This window comes from Mobula hypostoma, chromosome 9 (assembly GCF_963921235.1).
Source record: "Mobula hypostoma chromosome 9, sMobHyp1.1, whole genome shotgun sequence".
NCBI classification, from domain to species: domain Eukaryota; kingdom Metazoa; phylum Chordata; class Chondrichthyes; order Myliobatiformes; family Myliobatidae; genus Mobula; species Mobula hypostoma.
In genome coordinates, this window is record NC_086105.1 from 111,266,301 (window position 1) to 111,290,908 (window position 24,608).

The 24,608-nt window shown below is 44.0% G+C and overlaps 1 protein-coding gene across 5 annotated transcripts in view; it reads left to right on the forward strand.

Moving 5' to 3' along the window:
• Positions 1–24,608, forward strand: part of slc29a4a (solute carrier family 29 member 4a) — a 248,061-nt gene that overhangs the window by 91,310 nt on the left and 132,143 nt on the right. For 3 of the 5 annotated variants that reach the window (XM_063058910.1, XM_063058914.1, XM_063058913.1), the window contains exon 1: positions 7,999–8,093. The exons of the other annotated variants lie outside the window; for them this stretch is intronic. The gene's annotated coding sequence lies outside the window, so the exon portion shown is untranslated. Of the gene's footprint in view, positions 1–7,998; positions 8,094–24,608 lie in introns of those variants that run through there. 5 annotated transcript variants of the gene reach the window in all.

A 24,608-nucleotide genomic window follows, 5' to 3' on the forward strand; every position in this document is an offset into this window, starting at 1 on the left:
TTTCTTTATTGTTCCTGTGAACTTCTTTCCAAATACCTTTATAAGAGATCTGCATCTCTGCCTCTCTTGTAAAACCCAAATACTCCTTAGAAAAGCCTCTTTAGAGGCCACCTGAGTCCTTGTTGACCAGTTTCTGCTAAATACTACTGGTGATTCTCAGTTCTGTTGTTTCAATCACCTGCTGAATTGCCCCTCTGCACGATCACGGTACTGCCCAGTGCATTTTGAATTTCACTTAGCTTTTTAGGAAGGCCAAGTGACACAAGTTAAATGCTTTTGTTCGAACAGTAACAATTTAGCTTCTGAGTCAGTGTGCTCTGGTTGCAACACCAGCTTCGGAATTTAATGAGGCTGATACTTAATTGCAGGACTGAGGAACGTTAACAAGACAAACAAAGTGCTGGAGGAGCTCAGCAGGTCAGGTAGTATCTATGGAAAAGGATAAAGAGTCGAAGTTTCAGGCTGAGATCCTTCTTCAGAACTGAGGAACATTGTTTGGGTGTTGGGGGTGTCACTTCATAATATTTTGAACTGTCCACCTTGTTGGTAGTTTCCATGGTTCATTTGTAGGAGGCTTATATGTTGTCTTGAAAAAAGCTACCTCTCATATGTATCATTCCTAAAATATATTAACCTCATCACTTTAGCCCTTACTGAGTGCAAGTTTGTTGTGTGCTTTCTTACATAATAACAGTAATTGTATTTCAAAAGTTCATCATTGAATGTGGAGCAGGAATAATGACAAGCACAAGTCCTCTCTTTCTGTAGATAATCAATATCAGTAATAATCAAATATTCTGATTTACAAATTAAACCAAGAAGATGGATACAACTACTGAAATTTATCTGCAAGACGTTGGCAAGGATTCCAGAAAGTCATGCAATACGAGTTTGTCGAACTCCATGTTACCCCAAACTCTGCAGCCCTGAAGATACACTGATATTGCAAACTATTATAAATTAATGTTTCCTCCAAGTCTGTATTACCTACTGTATATATTTTTACATCTACATGGTTAACTACACTCAGTGGCCACTTTATTAAGTACACTTGTACAAATGCTCATTAATGCAAGTATCTAATCAGCCAGTCATGTGGCAACAATTCAATACATAAAATCTCACAGACATGATCAAGAGGTTCAGCTGTTGTTTAGGCTAAGCATCAGAATGAGGAGGAAATGTGTTCTAAGTGATTTTGACCGTGGAATGATTGTTGGTGCCAGACAGAGTGCTTTAAGTATCTCAGAAACTGCTGATCTCCTGGGAATTTCATGCACAACACTCTCTAAATTTTACAGAGAATGGTGTGAAAAACAAAAAGCATCCAGTGAGCAGCAGTTCTGTGGGCGAAAACACCTTGTTAATGAGAGAGGTTAGAGGAGAACGGCCAGACAGGTTCAAACTGTCATCAAGGCAGCAAAACAACAATACAGAGACAAGATTCAGACTCAACTTTCCACCAATAACACACACAGCTTATGGCAAGGTCCGCACACCATCGCAGACTTCAAAGCTAAATGCACCGGAGTTTCCAACATCGATGCCTCTCTTCCAGATGAGCTTAATCTTTTTTTACACTCGATTCGATGTCGCAGATACAGAGCCCCTGAGGAGACCTACGAATGATGTGACCTTCACCTTGATCGTCCCTGAGGCCAAAGTACGCAAGTGTTTCCAAAGCGTGGACGGTCGCAAGGCTGCGGGACCGAACGACATCCTAGGGCGAGTACTCAGGATGTGCGCAGCACAACTGGCGGGTGTGTTTATACTGCTTCAAAACATCCACCATTGTCCCAGTATCTAAAAGAACCAAGGTAACATGTCTGAATGACTGGCGTCCTGTCGCACTCACATCAATAATAAGCAAATGCATTGAGAGGCTGGTCAAGGACTACATCTGCAGCTGCCACCCATACTGGACCCCCTACAGTTCACCTACCGACACAACCGATTGACAGATGACGCAATAGCCACAGCTCTACACACCGTCCTTACACACCTGTGAGAATGCTGTTCTTGGACTACGGTTCAGCATTCAACACCATAATTCCCTCCAGGCTCGACAAGAAGCTCAGAGACCTCGGCCTTCACCCAGCCTTGTGTAGATGGATCCTGGACTTCCTGTCAGATCGCCAACAGGTGGTAAGAGTGGGTTCCCTCGCCTCTGCCCCTCTGACCCTCAACACAGGAGCCCCTCAAGGATGTGTACTAAGCCCCCTCCTTTAGTCTCTGTATACCCATAACTGTGTCGCCACCCACAGCTCCAATCTGCTAATTAAATTTGCTGACGACATTACACTGATTGACTTAATCTCAAATAATGAGGCAGCCGACAGAGAGGAAGTCATCACCCTGACACAGTGGTGTCAAGAAAACAACCTCTCCCTCAAAGTCACAAAAACAAAAGGAGCTGGTTGTGGACTACAGGAGGAATGGAGACAGGCTAACCCATATTGATATCAATGGATCTGGGGTTAAGAGGGTAAACAGCTTTAAGTTCCTCGGCATAAACATCACTGAGGATCTCACATGGTCTATACTGGCTATGTGGTGAAAAAGGCACAACAGCACCTCTCTCACCTCAGATGGTTGCAGAAGTTTGGTATGGGCCCCCAGATTCTAAGAACTTTCTACAGGGGCACAATTGAGAGCATCCTGACTGGCTGCATCACTGCCTGGTATGGGAACTGTACTTCCCTCAATCGCAGGACTCTGCAGAGAGTGGTGCAGACAGCCCAGAGCATCTGTAGATGTGAACTTCCCACTGTTCAGGACTTTACAAAGACAGGTGTGTAAAAAGGGCCTGAAGGATCATTGGGGACCCCAGTCACCCTAACCACAAACTGTTCCAGCTGCGACCATCTGGGAAACGGTACCATAGCATAAAAGCCAGGACCAACAGTCTCCGGGACAGCTTCTTCCACCAGGCCATCAGACTGCTTAATTCATGCTGACGCAGCTGTATTGACTGTCAAGTTGTACATAATATTTATTATAAATTACTGTAATTGCACATTGCACATTTGAACGGAGGGGTAACGTAAAGATTTTTACTCCTCATGTATATGAAGGATGTGAGTAATAAAGTCAATTCCATTCAAACTGACAGGAAGGTGACGATAACTCAAGTAACCACGCATTACAACAGCAGTGCGCAGAAGAGCCCTGCTGAATGTATAACACTGTGAATCTTGAAGTGGACGGGCTACAGCAGCAGAAGACCACAAACATACACCTAATAAAGCAGCTTCTGGGTGTAAATCTACTACTTAGTAACCATGTTTTTTTTTCTGAATGCCTGTCCTACTCCTGGCATGAGGATAAAATGGATCTGCTGGTTAATAACTGAACATTATAGCCAGGTTCAGCAGATCACAATCTGCAGACCTTAGACTATCCACGAACAGTTTTATTAATAAAGCTCCAAGTCCCATTCTGTATGTCCCCAACTCATAATTCACATTCACCTTATTAGATTATTCTGAGATTGTTGTTACTAGATAATTACATTACTGTTTTCCCTTGCACTCGATAAAAGGCAGGTCCATGCTCATGTGATTCTCATTTTGTGTACAATGATGTAATTAGATGTTTCACTGATCAGCGAGGCCTACTGATATGCCTGGTCTGTAAGGCAAACCATTTTGCCCCTGATCAACCCTAGCTCTGCTGCCTTCAGATAAGGCTCGGGATGCTGTAGCAGAGCGCGATAGAGGGAAAATCAATTTGGATTCCAATTTCTGATTACAGTCCCATAAGTCTTGCAGGGAAAAATATGTGCACAGCAGGGTCAAGTTATACTGTCAAGCCTAAATAGTGAATAGCACCTCTGGCTTTATTAGTTAAGATGTCATGGTGGAGGCCTGCTGGGCAGCTGCTAGACTATTTCCCAGCGCAAGTCACAGTTGCGTGAGAAAGACAAGGACAATAAATCAGACGAACATTCAAGTTGCCACTCACAATCTCCACATACAAACAATCATGTCACTGTACTGTAATAACTCTTAAGCCTGATTTATACTGATGCGTCAACGCGACGCCGTAAGTACTGCGTCGCCGCAAACCCTACACAGAGCCAACGGGGATCCCTACGCCAGAGCCTGACGCGCACCTCTTCCAAAATGTTACTACACGCCGCGGCAATGCAGAACGCAACAATTGTGATTGGTCCGCTTGGTAGCATCGCATTTCCTCCTACGCTGCAATAGCTTCCCATTGGGCGACTGAAGGGCAGGGAAGGAACTCTGGCTGCAATTCTTTCCATAAAGCTTGACAGACCTCCGAAATTATGGAGGACACATTTCGCTTTTACGAAAAAAGATGCTCGCTTCTTGTATACCCCAAGAAAGACTACCATGACCATGAAGCCTTGCACAGGCAGGTGTGTGCGCATGCGTGACGTGCGCCAATTGCAGAGCAATGCAGACACATCAACGCACAAGTATAAATGCTCACAATGCGTGTCACTTGCGTAGGTTACCGCATCGAGTTAACGGAGAAGTATAAATCAGCCTTTACATGTTTATTCTGATACTTTTGTGTGGTCTGATTTAGTAATTGGCACAGTTGTGCAGTTGGTGGGCTGGTGTCTCATAGCTTCAGTGACCAAGTTCAGTCCTGACCTCTGGTATCGTCTGTACGGTTTGTATGTTGTCCCTGTACGGGTTTACCCTTGGAGCCCCGTTTTTTTTTCCCTATTTTCTGTTTTTATTTTAAGGATACAGTGTGCAACAGGCCCTTCCCAAAGAGCTGTGCCTCCCACCAACCCACCTAGTTAACACTAGCCTGGTCACATGACAAGTTACAATGACCAATTAACCTACTAACCAGTGTGCCTTTGGACTGTGGGAGGAAACCGGAGCACCCAGAGGAAACCCACGTGGTTACGGGGAGAAGGAATGGTGCATGAATTTAACTCTGAACTCTGACTCCCTCAGCTGTAATGGCATTGTGCTAACCACCATCCTTCCATGGCGTGATTTCCTAACCCATGTCATGGTCTGGTCCGTGAAGTCCGCATTCCGGTTCACGGTCTGGTCCTTTGATTCCTTATTCCGAGTTTGCCTGTTCTCCCTTGTTCCATTGGGTGCCTTAATTGAGGCACCTGATTCTCATTTTGGGCGGGCACATAAATACCTCTCAAACCAAGGATTCCCTGCTGGACTGTTCCCTTCCCTTCTGCACCTCTGCCTGCAACCTCATCTGTATCCCCATCAAGTTCAACCACTGGAATGAGACCAGAGCCTTGCCATGCCAAGAGAAGGAACTATCTATTGGAACTGTCTCTTTGTGTCCCCGTGTTTAGTGTCTGTGTTCTGTGTACGAGTCCCGGCCCTACGTCCTGTGCTCCCCAAGGAGGGGTCCTGGCTCTGTGTTCTGTGTTCCTGTGCTCAAGTCCAAGGCTCTGTGTTCCTGTGCTCAAGTCCAAGGCTCTGTGTTCCTGTGTTCAAAGACCAAGTCTGAGCTTCGTGTCCTTGCCCAGCCCAAGAGTACCTTGCCCAGCGCAGTGCTGGAGATTCCTTGTTCTGTGCTGGATTGTCCTCATCTGAATCCTCGGCAGTTTACCTCAGCAGTCGTCGCAGCCCTGTGCCCTACGAAGGGTCCTGGCCCTGTGCTCCAAGGAGGAGTCCCGGCCCCATACCCAAAAGCCTAACCAAGCTGAGTCCAAGACCTGAGCCAAACCTAGTCCAAGAGCCTCGTCCTGCCCCGGAGATTTCTCGTCCTGTCCTTACCAAGATCCTAGTCCCAAGTCCTAGCCTAGACCTGGGTTCCGGTTCTGAGTCCCAACCAAGACCCAGGTTCCCGATCCTTGTCCAGGCTCTGGTTCCGGAGTTCCATGTCACTAGCCCAGGCTCTTCGTTCCTAGTTCCTCGTCCGGGTCCCGTGTTTCTAGTCCAAGTCTTAGCTCAGGTCCTGAATCCTAGTCTTGTCCAGGGCCTCTATCAATGTCCAACGTCATTTCTTCTTTACTCACCTTGATCTCAATAAACCTAGTCCTGTTCCTAGTACTTCAGTGTCGGTGTCTTGCATTTGGGTCTGCTCCCAATGCCGCCTTGTAACACCCCATCCAAATTACAGTCAGGGTTGGTGGGTTACTTGGCCACAGTAAATTGGTGGGTAGATGGGTGGTAGTACCCGGGAAACATTGAGGAAGAGTGAGAGAAATTTGGCAAAAAATAGGACTTTTCTGAGAATTCCCCTTCCCCTTTCCCTTTTCTTCTATTCCCCATTCTGGCCTTTTACATTCTCTCCTCAACTGCCCATCACCTCCCCTCAGTGCCCTTTCTTCCATGGTCCACCCCCCTCTCCTATCAGATTCCTTCTTAAAACATAGAACATAGAAATTTGCAGCACATTACAGGCCCTTTGGCCCATAATATTGTGCCATCCATGTAACCTATTCTCTTCCAGCCCTTTACCTTTCCCACCCACTTGGCTTCACCTATCACCTTCTAGCTGGTCCTCCTTCCCTCCCCCCACCCGTTTTATTCTGGTGTCTCCCCACTTCCCTTCCAGTCCTGAAGAAGGGTCTCAGCCAGAAGCAGATCACTGCAAAGACACTGTTGTGAACTACTCTGCCTATTTTCTTTCATGAAGCAACGTGCGTGTTGCTCTGAAACAAGACAAGTAAGTGCCAGACCAATATGTCAGCCGGAATCTGCGGAGAGTGAAAGAGAGTCAATGCGTCTGGTCAATCAGCTTCAGTATTTTATGATGCAGAGAGGGAGGTGGGAGAGAGAACATCTGCGGTAGGTGGAAACCAAAATTATCCGGGCAGAGTAATTGATTTCATTGTGGCAGTTAGGAGAGGAAAATACAAAATAACACATTGGAGTTGTGAGAGGCTAAACAGAGCAGCTGCTGAACATCTGTGAGGAGAATGATGAAGAAATTCAGCCATTTGTACAGCTTCTGTGCAGAGAGAAAAAACAAATGTTAGGAACATCAGAACTGGACACAGACAGATGGAAAATTAGACCCTCTTTGCTGAGCTTATCATTGGAACAGAAGAAAAGTCCAAAGACAGAGGACAGGGTGAATTGGGGTGGACAATTAATGGGATACGTCTCCCCTTTGGTCAGAACAATGGTGATATGCAATTTTTTTCCCAGTTCTGGCGGGAACGTTGCTTCCTGTTTCTCACTCCATAGATCCTGTCTGATCTGCTGAATATTTCCAGCATTTTCTATTCTTGTTTCAGCTTTCCAGCAACTGTAATTTTTTTGCTTTGATACATATTGTCCTGAATATTTCATTAGTTTCTTTGCTCCTTCCTTCACAATGCCTTGAATATTTCTTACACTTTGTATTGGCCATATATTTGCAAGAGTTAAAAGCAAATCTATTTTAGCAGGGTGAATTTCATCATCAACAGGACTTTGAGATTATTGTTAATGCCTTAGGACCTCATTCTGAAGTGAACAAGTAAATGCACTGTACTTTGATAAGTAAGTGCTGCTTCATTTAGGAAGGCTGTTTGCTAGCCTGCTGCTGCTAAAAAGCAATCCACTTGTCTCCCTGGAAATGAGTGTCTTTATTTTGAAGACCACTCTCCCTTCAGCACTCAAGGTCCAGCAACTTCACTTGAATAGACATCCAAATCGTGAGCAGGAGACGTTAAGGGAGGCTCCCAGTTCTGTTATAATTAATATTCTATATTCAATTTAATGTATCAATATTTGCTTTAAGAGGCAAGTGAGTTTCGGACTTTATTTTGTCTGCAGCCGCCTGCTGGCGCACACAATCCCTGCCTTATTAGAAAGGAGCAAGGTTGGTGAGGGGTTGAAGGGAGAGTGTTGATCCCGTGTTTAGTTCCCATTCTGGAAGAACTGGAATCTGCTTGAAGATGAGACCGCAATGTGAGTTTTAGCGCCGTGTCTTGCGAGGAGAGAGAAGAAGGGAGGGGGGAGAACCGGAATCTGAAAGGAAAGTCCCCCCTTTTTTTGTTGCTGTTTTGTGTCAACGCCGCTGAGTGAGGTGAGCAACCTGTTGTATTAGACCGGCTGACTAGATAAAGATACAGGCAGAGAGAGAGAAAGACATTCACACAGGACAGGCGGAAGGCTCAGATGGACGGACCGAGTGAAAAGGTAAGGTTCTATCCGAATGAGATGTCCCAGGCGAGGGAGGTTATAAAAACTGGGAGGCTGGGTGATAGAAAGACACATCTGACGATCCATCAGCCAAAGTGGGGATCCGGAGGCAGATACACTGATATATAGAAACGCTGACATTTTGTTTCTCGTGTTGATTTATAATCGGTGGGAACACAGCAAACTGTTCTTAACACCTTTCAGTTATCAGTCAGCGTGTAGTATTTAACGGAGTGTTTTTCATTAATTTTGCGCATTGCTTGTCGAACTAAAGCATTTCTATTTTACATATGGAATAAATATCCGGAAGAGGGTTCTCCGTGTGAGACAATTTGACAACAATTTCATTGAGCCGTGAGCAGATTGATGGCTCAGCAGCAATTTACTTTCAAACAAACGAACGGGGAGACATTTTTCAAAAATCAAATCCTCTTTAACATACCTACCTCTAAGTACAGGGCTGGTATATTATTAGTGTTTCGTGTACTAATTGTCAAACATGACTGATTATATCTGTTTTTTGCGGAATCTTCGGCAACATTAGTTACATGCAAAAGGTCCTGAAGACCTTGTAACACTGACCCCTGCCGCTTGTTACTGGGACATCATCCTAACGCTTTCCTCTGTTGTTTGAGATGTTTAAATCCGCAAGTTTTCTGTTTCAACCATCCTCGACCCCCTTCCATCTTACAAAGGGGAAATCCCTCAGAATTATAATGACTAAAGTTACTAACAATGTGAAAAGATTGAAAAAAAAGGTTGCGTAAAGCTTCCCTGAAATTAAATTGAAAGTACAGTTTTTCAACTGGGGGGAACCAAATGTGGAGAGTTTTATAGGATGGGCGTTTTAAGAAAAACGAGGAGAGAGCAGGAGCCTCTTTACCCCTTCCCCATTGATTACAGAGCAGTGCCCCCGACTATCTCACCGAGAAGGTGCACGCTGCCGCCCAGATTGTTAACGGCGAGCAGGTTGAGGGGAAAGAGTACATGTATTGGGTTGTTTCATATTCGGAAGGACTTGGCCAGCGGATCGGTCAGTATCATTCGCCAGGAGCTCAGATTAGCTTCTTCAAACATCAAAGAACACAAATATTTGTCGGAGGCTACCAGGCCGCAATGACTGCAGAGAACTAACGCCGTGATTGTAAATAGGTTATTGTTTAAAACAGCCGTAAATAACACTTGACAACATTAATGCTGTTATAGACGCCCTCTAGCCTCTTATAATAATCATGGCAAAAAATGTTGAAGGCTTGTATGTTTTTTTTCTTTTAAATTGGCAATGAAGTATTAAAGCTAGTGAGTCCGGGTTTCCTAGGTGAAGACGGAGCCAGGTCGAGCAGCGAAGGTCATTGTTTATGAGATTGTCCCTTTGGTCAGCCTCTTGAGACAATGAGTAAGATTGTGAGGTGACAATCAAAATTGCTGTTATTAACAAGAGTGACGCTTTCCAGCAGATTTGATTGCAAAAGCCTTGTCTTTTTTTTAACAATGTCACGTTTAATCTCTTGTATTTTTCAAGATTTACATATTTTGCATTGTATCACTAGAAAACTGTCTGGCTGATCTATCCAGTCCTCACCAGCATCAATTGATAATCTAATGACTAACCCATTACAGTTTTTTGAGGCATTACTGTACATAAATTGCTTCCTGGGCTTTAAAGCATTTTGCTATTTCTTGAATCCAGGAAAGTTGAGTTGTTTTCTGCTCAGGACAAGAGGCAGAAATCCTTAGTGTCAAGTTACAAGATGAAACCTAACATGTGAATGGTTGTGATGCTTCGCTCTAGATGAGCTCAACACCTCTTAAACACACTTTGAAAGGGAGAATAAAGCTGCACCTGTGCAAATCTCTGCAGCATTGGTAACTCTGTCACCCTCTGTCTCAGAGGCCAATGTCGGAACATCTTTCAAGAGTGTGAACACTCGCAAGGCGTCAGGCCCTGGCGTAGACACTGAAAACCTGTGCCAACCAACTGGCAGGAGTGTGTTCAGTGCCACCTTCAATCTCTCACTGCTGCAGGTGAAGCTTCCCACCTGCCTCAGAAGGGTGACAATCATACCAGTGCCCAAGAAGAGCAGGATGAGCGGCCTCAACAGCTGTCACCCAGTTGCACTCACATCTACTATGATGAACGCAAACAACAGGAATTCTGCAGATGCTGGAAATTCAAGCAACACACATCAAAGTTGCTGGTGAACGCAGCAGGCCAGGCAGCATCTATAGGAAGAGGCGTAGTCGACGTTTCAGGCCGAGACCCTGAAGGTCTCGAGGGTCCCGAGGGTCTCGGCCTGAAACGTCGACTACGCCTCTTCCTATAGATGCTGCCTGGCCTGCTGCGTTCACCAGCAACTTTGATGTGTGTTGCTCTACTATGATGAAGTGCTTTGAGATGTTGGTTATGGCCAGAATCAGGTCCCGCTTAAGCAAGGACCTGGACCGGCTGCAATTTGCCTGTTGCCACAATAGGTCTACAGTGGATGCAATCTGACTTGGCCTTGGACCACCTGGACAAAAGCAATACCTATGTCAGGCTGCAGATTATTGATTACAGCTCAGCGATCAGCCCTCAGTATTAATCAGTATTAACCCTCAGTACCCTCAGCTCAGCAATCATACCCTCAGTGTTAATCAACAAGCTCCAAAACCTGGGCCTCTGTACCTCCATCTGCAACTGGTTCATCGCATCTTCTCTGGGAGACCAGTCAGTGCAGGTCAGAAGTACCGGCTCCTCCTTGCTGGCCATCATCACTGGCGCACCTCAGGGATGCATGCTTAGCCCACTGTCCTACTCTCTCTGTACCCATGAGTATGTGGCGAGGCACAGCTCAAACACCAGCCAGCTATAAATTTACTAATGGCACAACTATCGTTGGCAGAATTTCAGACAGTATCTTTTTCCCAGGGTGAAATGTCTAATACCAGAGGGCATGCATTTAACGTGAGAGGGGGTAATTTCAAAGGAGATGTGCGGGGCAAGGTTTTTAACCTGGAGAGTAGTGGATGCCTGGAACATGCTGCCTGGGCGGTGGTAAAGGCAGAAACATTTGGAACTTTTAAGGGGCGTTTAGATAGGCAAGTTCAAGTTCAATTGTCATTCAACCATACAGGAATACCCGTAATTACAGTCGAATAAACAAGTTACTCCGGGGCCAAGATGCAAATCGCAGTACCAGCAGTTACACATGTCACAAAGCACACATAGCACATATAAGACAGAAAGCAGAGATAAGTTATCAGTAAAGGGCACATAAAAAAATATAGTCCAGGACCCTGAGTCCATGAATGTTGCAGCAGTCTGCAGTCGAACACAATGCAGCTTGTCTTCTGCCAAGCGAACAATGGGGGAGCAGCAACGACTCCAGCTTGGACATTGTGCTGTGCTGCCTCCGGTGGAGCACACTGACTCCTTCCTGGGTTGTTGTAAACAGGCAGCACTGCAGCTTGAGGCCTAGTCCTTGCTGTAACTGAGGCCATGCAGCTCCCTCGCTGTCCACCCCTGCTGTCCGCCAATAAATCAGTGAATTCGACTTGCTGCATTCCCCATTAATAATGTCCAACAGGATTCGTGATCACTAGAAAAACAGACATGAATGACAGGAAAATGGAAGGATACGGCCATTGTGTCGGCAGAAGGGATTAGTTTAGTTAGCCATTCAATTGCTAATTTAATTAGTTCAGCACAACATTGTAGGCCAAAGGACCTGTTCTTGTGGTGTGCTGTTCTAAGTCCTGATTTAATGTTTTATATATATTTCTTATTGTAATTCATTGTTATTATTATTATGTATTCCAATGTACTGCTGCTGCAAAACAACAAATTTCACGAGCTATGCCAGTGATACTAAATGTGATTCTGATTCTAATGACCTACAAGTGGGCTTTATAACCACCCGTGATAGACTGGATATCTGCTATCTAAATTCAGCAGAGGTGAACTCATCGGAAACAATCTTCATTGTTCCAGGCTACCTCACCTCTGCCTAACTGAGATAAAAACAAAATTTGCACCTTAAAACATTGACCTGGTTGCAAAGGTTTAACTGTTAACATGAGATTCTTATCAATCAGTTCCAAGTCTCACCAGGGTGTATCATACAGGTGAGTAATTTTAACTGGGCAATTGTTTTGTGACGAACTGAACTTTTGCTTGACTTACACCTGTAGGCACAGATTAACATGCAAGAGAAGTTTTAGACAGACAGACACACACACACACACACACACACACACACACACTCACAGAAACACACAGCTATACACACACATGCACAACTACAAAACTCATGCATGTATTGTATAGTTACAAGCACACACAGCTGAAGCATATACACCTCAGCTACTCATACACAAATGCAGTTATACACATACAACTGCTAATATAAACACACACACACACACACACACACACACACACACACAAACACACCTTTGGGTGTTTTGGGTATGTCATTAAAGTAAAAGTTTTCAAACTTCTCTTTTAGCCATTTTGAAATCACACACCTCTAAGATCGTCCCAAACACAAAATATTCTGCAAATGCTGGAAATCCAGTGTAACACATACAAAACAATGGAGTTAGGTGAAGCCAGGTGGGTTGAAGTAAGAAGCTGGGAGGTGATAGGTAGAAAAGGCAGAGAGCTGGAGAGGAAGGAATCTGATAGGAGAGAAGAGTGGATCATGGGATAAAAGGGAAGGGGGAAGGACACCAGGGGGAGGTGATAGGCAGGTGAAGAGAAAAGAAAAATTAAGAGGGGAGTCAGAGTGGGGAATAGAAGAAGAGGAAAGAGGGAGGGGGAAGATTACCAGGTTAGAGAAATCATGGCCATGATGAGGCCACGCTCAGGTTGAAGGAGCAACACCTCATATACCGTGTGGGTAACCTCTGGGCTGATGACATGGACAAGGAACCTCATCTATCACCTTTCAGCTAATACTCCTTCCTGCCCCCACCTTCTTATTCTGACTTCCTCCCCCTTCCTTTCCAATCCCGATGAAGGGTCTTGGCCTGAAAAATCGACTGTTTATTCATTTTCATAGATGGTGCTGGGCCTGCTGAGTTCCTCCACCATTGTGCATGTGTTACATTAGGATTGTCCCACATATTTTCCATCTGCACGATGCCAACACTGATCATGAGCTTGCTATCACCTCAATTATCAGACAACCCCATTTATTTATCTTGCAGTCACTCAGGACAGGACTTTAACCTACAAACCACATTTGAAACCAGCTTCATAATTCAAAACTATTAGAATGATTTTGTTGCCAAGCTTTCAGAATGCTCTTGGTGTGCCAGTGTGCATTGCGGGCACAGGCAAAGCATCAGTGAGTTCCAAAGGTCTGTGCCCTGGAAGTGTACTTTACTTGTTCTAGTGGACACTTTGTGGTAACTTGATAGGGCTGGCCCTTTGGGGTATGTTCCATCCACCAACATTTCATCTGGAGATGCGTCGTGTACATGTGCAACAGTCTCTGCTCTACTCAATATATCCAATTTATTCCATCCTTTCAAAGTCCTTTGCCTTTTTGCTTCCTCAACTGCAAGAAAGGTGAAATGAACTGTAAAATGAAGCCCTCTCCTCTCCACCCACTCATCTTCAACAACTCTGCAGTTAGCACCATTTCAACATTCAGGTTTGTGGGCATCGTTATTTTGCAGCACCTCATGGGAGACCCATATCTCTTTCATTAACAAAAAGGCTCGGCAGAGGATCTACTTCTTGGAACAGCTGGTAAAATTCCACCTTCTCCAGAACATATTGGATCAATTCTTCACTGCCATCACGGAGAGTATCCTCACATGCGCCATTACTGTCTGGTTTGGCGCAGCATCCTCTCACAGTATACGAGGCCTACAGCAAACAGTCAGGTGAGCAGCAAAGGTCATTGGGTGTAATCCACCATCACTGCAGGATCTGTGTATGTCCAGGACAAGGAAGTGTACCCCACACCACCTAGTCCCAAGCTTTGAAATGTGACTGTGAACTTCAATTGTGAGTGATTCTTGCACTGGACGTCCAGCATGTCTTGAGCAAACCACGGTGTATCTTTTACTGAGTTGGCAATCTTCCAGCAACAATTGATATTTGTACTGGCACTTGTTCTTCGTGGACCACAGAGTCCTATGTTATGCGGCACCCTGGGATGAACTTCCAAAAGACCATCACATTGGTTTCCAGAACTTCTTGGCAAATAAGTGCTCCAGAAGAAGATAGATGACAGATCCCCACCACAGCTACACCAAACCTCCATCTCTGCATGAAACAGCCTTCTCATCATCAGTCCGGCAAAGTCTTGTCTCTTGTTTGAAAGTTTCGGTGGTGAGACACTCTGACAGTCTATTGCAGAACCATCCAGCAGGATCCACCATCATAAGGCCTCATGCAGGCCATGGGCAGATTGACTGTGGTCATATACGATCTGCACAAATGCCTATTACAAGGCCTGACCGAATGTAGTATCCGGGGCAGATGTTACCTCAGCATATAGTGTCTGTTGGAGAAGATGGCCAGATAATCAAGCAAAAACAATTGCAGATGTTGGAAATCTCACATAAAAATAGGAAATGCTAGAAACACTCAACAGGACAGACAGAATCTTGTGGGGTGAGAAACACAATTGATGATTCAGTTCTGAGGCCCTCCATTTTCTTTTCTCTCTATTTTTGCTGGAGGTTTTTACATTTCAATATTTAAATGAAATGGACGATGGCTTGGTTGCTGCAAAGCATATAATGCATGACCAATAGCACTCCCACCTGGTGACGAGGTGTTTTCCACAATGGAGAGTGAATCCATTGCCAGATTTGTAGTATTTGTTTCACCTTGGCTATCTGCTCCATGGAGACTTTGAGGCATGCTACTGCTCCTCACCTTCAACAGATTCAAATGATTAGGCTTGATGGTAATGCAAAGTTAAAGACAGCTTGACTTGTTACTGGCCCACATCAGCTTATGTTTACCTCTGCAGTGAAGGGAACAAGAGAGACGTCAGGGAGATGCTAAAAACATGGTCTCATATTTCCTCTGACTAACTCGAGCCCTTGAGGCCAGTTTGAACTATTTACAGATGCTCATCAATCTGCAGACTGGCAGCAAGTCCGAGCAGAAGACATTTTCCAGGTAGGGGGAGGCTTTAACCTTTCTTGCTTGGATTGCCACCCTTCTAGTGCTTGCATCGACCCTGATGAATTTGATAAAAGGCTTGAACAAGGCAAGGTAGGAAGGGCAGCCTTGCCACACTCCCGATTTAATGGGTAGACTTCTGCTTGCTATCTATTAATTATTGATATCTGTATAGAGCGACTGCATCCATTCGTACATTCCCTCCCCAAACCTTGTCAGGAGAAGCACATCTCCATGGATTATCATATGGATTAGCCTGGTCAAAGATGATTAAATAAATGCCCACTCACTGGCCCACACACGGACAGGGTACTCTGATTGTACAAAGCTGTCAGAGTTCTTTCCACTGGGTACACGACAGATCTAATCTCAGTGAATCACCAGTCTCAGAGCAGATTTTACTCATTTAATAATGTCCTTGGACAGAACATTGTTACCGATATTAAGCAATCAGAAGATCAAATTCATAATTGCCATATATTCATCTTGAGACATTTGCGGGGGCCCCAGATCAGACTCCTGAAATACAGTAGCAGATACAGATTGGATGAATGCACACAGTCTTTCCTCCGGGGAGGGGGAACAAAACACTAGAGGGCATCAGAAGGTGGGAGAGTTTAAAGGGACCTGGGTGGGGGCAACTTCACGTAGAGTGGTGGGCATATGAGAAAGTGGTTGAGGCAGGTACAATAACAATATTTAAAAGACATTTGGATAAGTATGTGTGACTAAGAGGAGTTTAAAGCAATATGTGCCAAATATGGGAAAATCCATCCAGCTTGATAGACATCATGAATAGGTTGGGCTGAAGCATGTTTCCATGCTGTATTAGTCTAGGACTCTATACCAAATGCTGCTGCTATTGGATAAAACAGTATTACTTTACTTTATTGTCGCCATACAATTGATCCCAGAACGTACAATCATCACAGCGATATTTGATTCTGCGCTTCGTGCTCCTTGGAGTACAAATCGATAGTAAATAGTAAAAATTTAAATTATAAATCATAAATAGAAAATAGAAAAGGGGAAGTAAAGTAGTGCAAAAATACTGAGAGGCAGGTCCGGACAGTTGGAGGGTACAGCCCAGATCCGGGTCAAGATCCGTTCAGCAGTCTTATCACAGTTGGAAAGAAGCTGTTCCCAAATCTGGCCGTACGAGTCTTCAAGCTCCTGAGCCTTCTCCCGGAGGGAAGAGGGACGAAAAATGTGTTGGCTGGGTGGGTTGTGTCCTTGATTATCCTGGCAGCACTGCTCCGACAGCGTGTGGCCCAAAGTGAGTCCAAGGAATTTCTATAAATTCAGCATAAGATAATAAGTAGAGAATAATTAAGAATTATGACGAGAGAGAGTAACCTGATTCCCAGTTTGGAAACCTGTGCTCCACAGAGGTGGAAGTTCAAAGTTCAAAGTAAAATTGTTATCAAAGTACGTACATGTCACAATATACAACCCTGAGATTTGTTTTCTTCCAGGCATACTCAATAAATCCATAACAGAATAATAACCATAATATAATCAATGAAAGACCGCACTATCTCGGGCGTTCAACCAGTGTGAAAAAGACAACAAACTCTGCCAATACAAAAAGAAAGAAATAATCATAATAAACAAATAAATAAGCAATAAGTATCAAGAATGTGAGGTGAAGAGACCTTGAAAGTGAGCCCATAGGTTGCGGGAACGATTCAATGATGGGGCAAGTGAAACTGAGTGAAGGTATTACCTTTTGTTCAAGAGCCTGATGGTTGAGGGGTAATAACTGTTCCTGAACCTGATGGTGTGAGTCCTGTGGCTCCTGTACCTTCTTCCTGACAGCAGCAATGAGAAGAGAGCATGTCCTGGGCGGTAGTAGATGTAATCAGTGGTGACGAGGGCTTTATCCATGATCGACTGGGCTGTATCCACTGCATTTCAGAGTATTTTCCTTTCAAGCACATTGGTGTTTCCATGCCCTGCTGTGATGCAGCCAGTCAATATTCTCTCCATTACAGATCTACAGAAGTTTATCCAAGTTTTAGATGTCATACCAAGTCTTCACAAACTCCGAAGGAAGTAGAGGCACTGCTGTGCTTTCTTCATAATTGCACTTCCTGTCCATGCTGGACCCAGGACAGGTTCTCCAAAATAATAACACCTAGGAAGTTAAAGTTGTTGACCCGCTCTGCCTCTGATCCTCCAACGAGGACCAGCTCATGGACCACTGATATCCTCTTCCAGAAGTCAATAGTCAGCTCTTTGGTCTTGCTGGCATTGAGTAAGAGGTCGTTGATTCAGCCTACGACAGTGGTGTCATCAGCAAACTTAAGTATGGCATTGGAGCTGTGCTTAGTCTCACAGTCATAAGCATAAAGCGAGTCGAGCAGGGGGCTAAGAACAGAGCCTTGTGGTGCATCCGTGCTGATGGAGATCGTGGAGGAGATGTTGTTGTCAATCCGAACTGACTGGGGTCTGCAAGTGAGGAAATCAAGAATCCAATTGCACAAGGAGGAATTGAGTCCAAGGTCTTGAAACTTATTGATCAGTTTTGAGGGGATGATAGTATTGAATGCAAGCTGTAGCTGCTAAAGAGGCATCCTGATGTATGCATCTTTACTGTCCAGATGTTCCAGGGTTGAATGCAGTAGCATCTGCTGTGGATCTGTTGCTCCAGTAGGCAAATTGGAGCAGATCCCAGGCAGCAGTTGATATGTTTCATCACCAGCCTCTGTGGATGTAAATGCTACTGGATGATACTCATTGAGGCAGGTTACCACTTTCTTCTTGAGCACTGGTATAGTTGAAGCCTGTTTGAAGCAGGTGGGTTCCTCAGACTGCTGAAGCAAGAGGTTAAAGAGCTCATTGAACACTCCAGTTGCTCAACGCAGCCAGTTGCATCTTTAGTCTTACTTCTAGGAATTTCCTTAGGAAAACATCAATGCTTTGAGTTGGCCAGAAACATCACACTGTGGTGTGATGTTTGGTTCACTGTGTGTGGAACATCTTCAGCTAACCAAAAGAAGAAGAGAAATCTTGTGAAGCAATGGGTGGTGAAGGGTAATTTTCTTGACTGCACTTCTGCCTGAAAAAGATGCAATAAGTTAAATGAAGTTCCCTGAAGGGGAAACTGTTCACATCCAGATAAGTAAATACAAGCTGAAATTAATTACTCCCAAGTTGACAACTGGAAAAAATTACTTGAACCACAGAGTCTGATTATGTCTGCAAAAATGAGAATGTGGTTCATGTTTTGGGTAGAACCACTTCATCAAAGTGGACGGGTCATTGCTGCTGAATCCAGTAGGTGGGATGAACTGATTGCATAGTCCGTCTACTCACTGACGCATGAGGGATGCTAGGGCTAAAAAGACCATCATCGAGAGACTTTGAAAGAACAAGATGGCATCAAAACATTGGTTCAATATGCCCTAAGTAATCATCAAAATAATGGGGGCGGCTAGGTGTGTATCAGTCAGGAAAAGCTGGGTTTGTTTAACCATGCCCTAGTTTTGAAGGCTGAAAAAGTCTACCGATGTCACCTTTAAAATGTAAGCATACTGGCATCTGTAACAAGCCAAACATGGACTCTCTGTAATTGGAGTGAGGAGAATTCAAGTTTGAAAAGGATGAGGATGCTAGCAGGAGGGGATCCTGTGTCAATATTTGGACTCATCAGAGTAAAACAGGCCATACCAAGCAAATGGTGCCTGAATTGAAAACAATACACTTAAGCTGCTGCCTTAGGTGCAGTACCGGAGGGCTGTTGCTAAGCAAGAGGTTAAAGAGCTAAGCAAGAAGGGCTGTTGCTAAGCAAGAGGTTAAAGAGCTAAGCAAGAAGGGCTGTTGCTAAGCAAGAGGTTAAAGAGCTAAGCAAGAAGGGCTGTTGCTAAGCAAGAGGTTAAAAATGAAGAGTGGAGAAACTGATTCATGTTCTGAAAGTGCCAGCAGAAGTGATTTTGGTGGAAGAGTGATAAGAGATGTCTGGAAGGATTGTGCTGTCCTAGAAAAGAGGGATTGAAGGGAAATGGGGTAAGGAAATGTGATTTAACAATCGGTCACACTGGAGGTGTGCTGATGATATGGTGAATGGGAAGACTAGTGAGATGGAAGGAGAGGATATGAGAAAATCTGAAAACATTCTTAGAACAAGTACTAGGGTGTGGTTTTAATGTTAACATGTTGGTTAAGTGACCTGAGGTACTGTGTGTTTCAATCTGCTAATTTTAGTCACAAAGTAGGCATGCCAATAATGTGATTCATCATTGGCAGAGGAACAGACTAACTATTTCTCCAAGGTGCTCTGAGGAATTCTGTCCAGTGCCTGCTTCATAAAAAGGGATAAAAAGGGAGAGAATCAAAATGAGAATCAGAATCAGATTTAATACCTCTGTCGTATGTCGTGGAATTAGTTTTTTAGTGGCAGCAGTGCTTTGCAATACATAATAATAAAAATGATTCACTACAATAAGTATATCTATGCACACAAATAAATTAAAGAGGTAGTGCAAAAAGAGAGGGAAGGGAAATAATTACTGAGCTAGTGTTCCATTCAAAAATCTGGTTGCTGAGGGGAAAAAGCAGTTCCTGAAATATTGAGTGTGTACCTCCTCCTTGATGGTAGCGATGAGATGAACGGGTGTCCTGGATGATGGATGCTGCCTCTTTGAGGCATCGGCTTTTGAAGGTGTCCTCGATGCTGGGGAGGCTAGTGCCCATGATGGAGCTGGCTGAGTTTACAACTTTTTGCAGCTTTTTCCCAGCCTGTGCAGGGGTCCCTCCATATCAGACGGCATCAGACCGGACTCCAACAGTTAAAATGCTCTCCGCGGTACATCTGTATAAATTTGTGAGTGTGGTTGGTGGCATACCGATTCTTCTCAAACTACCAATGAAATATAACTGGTGACATGCCTTCTTTGTAATTGCATCAATATGTTGGGCCCAGATCCCCAGAGAAGCTGACTCCCAGGATCTGAAAACTGCTCACCCTTTCCACTTCTGATCCCTCAGTGAGGACTGCCGTGTGTACCCATGTCCTGCCCTTTCTCAAGTCCACTATCATTTCCTTGGTCTTACTGATGTTGAGTGCAAGGTTGTTGCTGTGGCACCATTCAACCAGACTATCTATCTGGCTCGTGTACACCTCCTGAACACCATCTGAATTTCTGCCAACAATAGTTGTGTTGTTGGCAAATTCATAGGTGACGTTTGAGCTGTGCCTAGCCTCACAATCGTGGGTGCAGAGCAGTGGGCGAAGCACACATCCTTGGAAGTGCGAGTGTTGATTGTCAGCAAGGAGGAGATGATATTGTGGTCTCCCGTGAGGAAGTCATGGATCTAGCTGCAGAGGGAGATACAGAAGCCCAGGTTTTGGAGCTTGTTGATTAGAACTGAGGGTATATGATTGTGTTGAATGCTGAGCTGTAATCAATAAACAGCAACCTGTTGTAGGTATTACTAATGTCCGGATCACCCAAGGCCAGGTGGAGAGTCAGTGAAATCGCATCCACTGTAGACCTAGTGTGGCGATAGGCAAATTGCAGCAGGTCCAGGCCCTTGCTTAGGCAGGAGTTGATTCTGGCCATGACCAACCTCTCAAAGCACTTCATCACAGTAGGTGTGAGCGCCACTGGGTTATAATTGTTGAGCAGCTCACCCAGCTCTTTTTGGCCACTGATGTGAGTGACACTCTTTTGAATCTCTGAATGCACAATGACCGATTGAAGATGTCCTCGAACACTCTCGCCTCTTAGTCGGCACAGGTTTTCAGAGCCCTACCAGGTACATTATCAGGGCCTGACACCTGGTGACGATTCATCCACTTGAAAAATGCTCTGAAGTTGGCCTCCAAGACAGAGATCACAGGTCACCAGATGCTGCAGGGATTTGCACTGGTGTAGTTTTATTCTCCCTTTCAAAGTGTGTATAAAAGGCATTGGGCTCATCTGGGAGTGAAGCATCACCTTGTAGGAAGTAATGGACTGCAAACACTGCCAGAGCTGACATGCATCCAATTCCATCTCTAACCTCAATTGGAGAAGTAATTGTGTTTTCAGAAAGACTTGTTCATGGCCAATTGTGAAATATGTGCAGTTAAGGAAGGAAAAGACTTTACTCTAGGCTGAACTGGGTTCAACGCACAATTCTAAAATGTTAGGTTTTTAGATTGGACTGTGATAGTTGCTAAGACTGAGCCAGCTCCCAAGTTTTCCCAACTCAACCTGGCAACCATATCCCAGTAAATCAAACCAGCCTCTGCAATGAAGTTGATCTGATTTAGCAGATCAATTCAAAGAACCAACAGACCACACTGATTCCCTGCAGAGTGGCCTGCAGTGGCAGGACAACAGTGGCTTATTAACTTAATGGATAGAAGCAATCCAAACTCTCATCAATGTGATAGAGGTAATGCAATAAAATGCAAGATGGGAACCATAGGACACTGTGGTATCTAATATTGCCATGCAAAATGCCACTGATGTTTGTAAGCAGAATTCCTTCAATGCCTGATTTGTTTGTCTTAGAGAAAGCACATGAGCACATGGTCACTAACTCACCAGATTTAATGTCATTCTCATTTTCTGCTTCCCAAAGTCTAGTGTGCCTTTGTCATTTGTTTCACATAAAGTTTACCATCTCTTCATATTTCTGCTCAAATCCTCTTTTACCTTTTCAAATTCTTTTCTTCTTTTCAGTAATATTGGATGAATACTTGGTATACACTCAATGTCCACTTTATTAGGTACACCTGTACATCTGCTCATTAATGGAAACATCTAATCACCCAATCATGTGGCAGCAACTTGATGCCTAAAAACATGCAGACACGGTGAAGAGGTTCAGCTGTTAATCAGACCAAACATCATAATGGGGGAAGAAATGTGATCTAAGTGACCTTGACTGTGGAATGGTTGTTGGTGCCAGATGGGGTGGTTTGAGTATTTCAGAAACAGCTGATCACCTGGGTTTTGCAGGTATAACCCTCTCTAGAGTTTACAGAGAACGGTGCAAGAAGCAAAAAAAAATGTAGTGAATGGTAGTTCTGTGGGTGAAAATGCCTTGTAATGGGAGAGGGCAGAGGAGAATGGCCAGACGGGTTTAATCTGACAGGATCACGACAATAACTCAAATAATGATGTGTTACAACAGTGGTGTGCAGAAGAGCACCTATGCATGCACAACACATAAAACTTTGAAGCAGATGATCTACAGCAGCAGAAGACCATGAACATACATTCAGTGGTCACTTTATTAGGTCCAGGAAATACCTAATAAATTGACCACTGAGAGTATAACCTCTAGCTCTATTCCCTGCGCTGATTTTGTTTTGAAACATTTAGCTATAGAATGAGTCTTTTATTATGGTTTTGTTCCAAGATATATCATATTTCAAGTAAACTGATACCGGCTCTGGAGGGAGCGACAAAGAGATTAGCTTTATTTGTCACCTGTACTTTGAAACATATATACAATCAACACAGTGTGAGTATGTGCTGGGGTCAGCCCACAACTGTCACCATGCTTACGGCTCAAACATATTATGCCCACAACGTACTAGCCCCAAGCCATGTGTCTTTGGAATGTGGGAGGAAACCTGAGTGGTCACGGGGAGGATGTACAAACTCCTTACAGACAGTGGTGGGAATTGAACCCTGATCGATGACACTTCAATAGTGCTAGTTTACCCTTCCACCCACGTTGGCAATGTAGCTGCTGAGGGGTCGCTTCCCCTAGTTGAAGACTCTAGAAGTAGAGGGCACGGTCTCTCGATAAAATAGAGATGAGGAAAAAAAACATCTTTAATTTGAAGCTACACACACAAACTGCAGGAGGAACTCAGCAGGCCAGGCAGCATCTATGGTACAGAGTAAACACTCGACGTTTCTGGCCGAGACCCTTCATCTGTCCTGATGTTTTCTAGCTTGCTATGAGGAGTGCCATGAGAGATCTGATAGGTCCTTTAGATATACTTAAATGAAGTATGTTTAGCAGAAAATGCAGAATTAATGTATTATTTTTGATATACAGGGCACTGCATCCATAGGGCCTTTAGCATTGTCAAGGATCCCTCCCATCCATCCAACAATCTCCTTGAGCCTCCTCTACCATCAGGCAGTAGGTCCTGTAGCATTAGGACAAGGACTATAACAATGGGAAACAGTCTTCCCCCAGGCCATGAGACTTCTGAATTCCCTGCCACCACCCAGGTCTCACCACATATGAAGTGCCATTGGCGTTACGCTGTTTACTTTTTAACTTGTACCTTAAGTGCACCTTATGCTAAAGGTCAATCTTCTGGAATATTTTTTATTATTTGTTAACTTACTAATTTGAAGTTACTTTACTTTATGCGTTGTCTGTCAGTTACGTATATGTACCGTCTTGTGCACTTTGGTCCAGAGGGACGTTGTTTCATTTGGCAGAATACTGAATACAATTGAGTGACAATAAACTTGAGCTTAAACTGAGGTGTGTGAGTGTGCCTTTTGTGATGGGAATTTATTGCTGTGCTAAAGAACTTCCACTTTAAAATCTTTCTTGATTTATTTAGTCCAGTGACAAGCTCAGATGAAATAGTTAGGTGCAGTTCATTGTCAGTTCTGTTCAATAAAACAAGAAGAAATAATGAAACAATGAATTCTTTAGGGAATCCCAAAATATAACTGTAATTCAGAGCGAGGAGTTCAAATTCAGACCATTTTTGTATTTTGGATGTCCGGGCATTCCTTGCAATTTTCGCAGGGATGAAGGGTGGGGGAGGCCCAAGTTGTGGTGTGGTGAATACCAGGAAGAATGGAAGTGGATTTGATGATGAACTTGAGTATTGCTGGTATGAACTGCAATTTGATGAAAAACCTGCATGAATATCAGTGATGTGAATAAAGAATTCTTCCCCCCTGTGAGCAGAAGGTTTGCTATGATGCTCTGGCTTTGAAAAGGAAGTACAGTGTTGGATTGGATTGAAGTGAAGGGGAGACCTATGTCAACTTGAATTAAGGATGAATGGGCGCAACTCTGAATTAGTTCATTCAAGGATTTATTTGTAGCAAAATTTATGTTCCACTACATTTTCAGTACAATTAATCAATTTCATACAGGTCCACTTTTTAAGTTGACAAGTATTTGAAAAGATGGAAAAAATCTTGCCAACTTTTCCAAGTCATTGGTCAGCTCTTCATAGGTATCTGTTTTGACAGACATTTTATAAATCAGGGGTTCCCAACTTGGGGTTCATGGACCCGTTCAGTGAATGGTAAAGGTCCGTCGCATAAAATAGTTTGGGAACACTGGGGGCACAAGACTGCTGATGTTGTAATCTGGAGCAATAAACTATCAATGGGTTAAGTATCAATTCACTATGGATTCCAGTCTTTATATACCTCTATCTGTCATGAAGAAAGTCT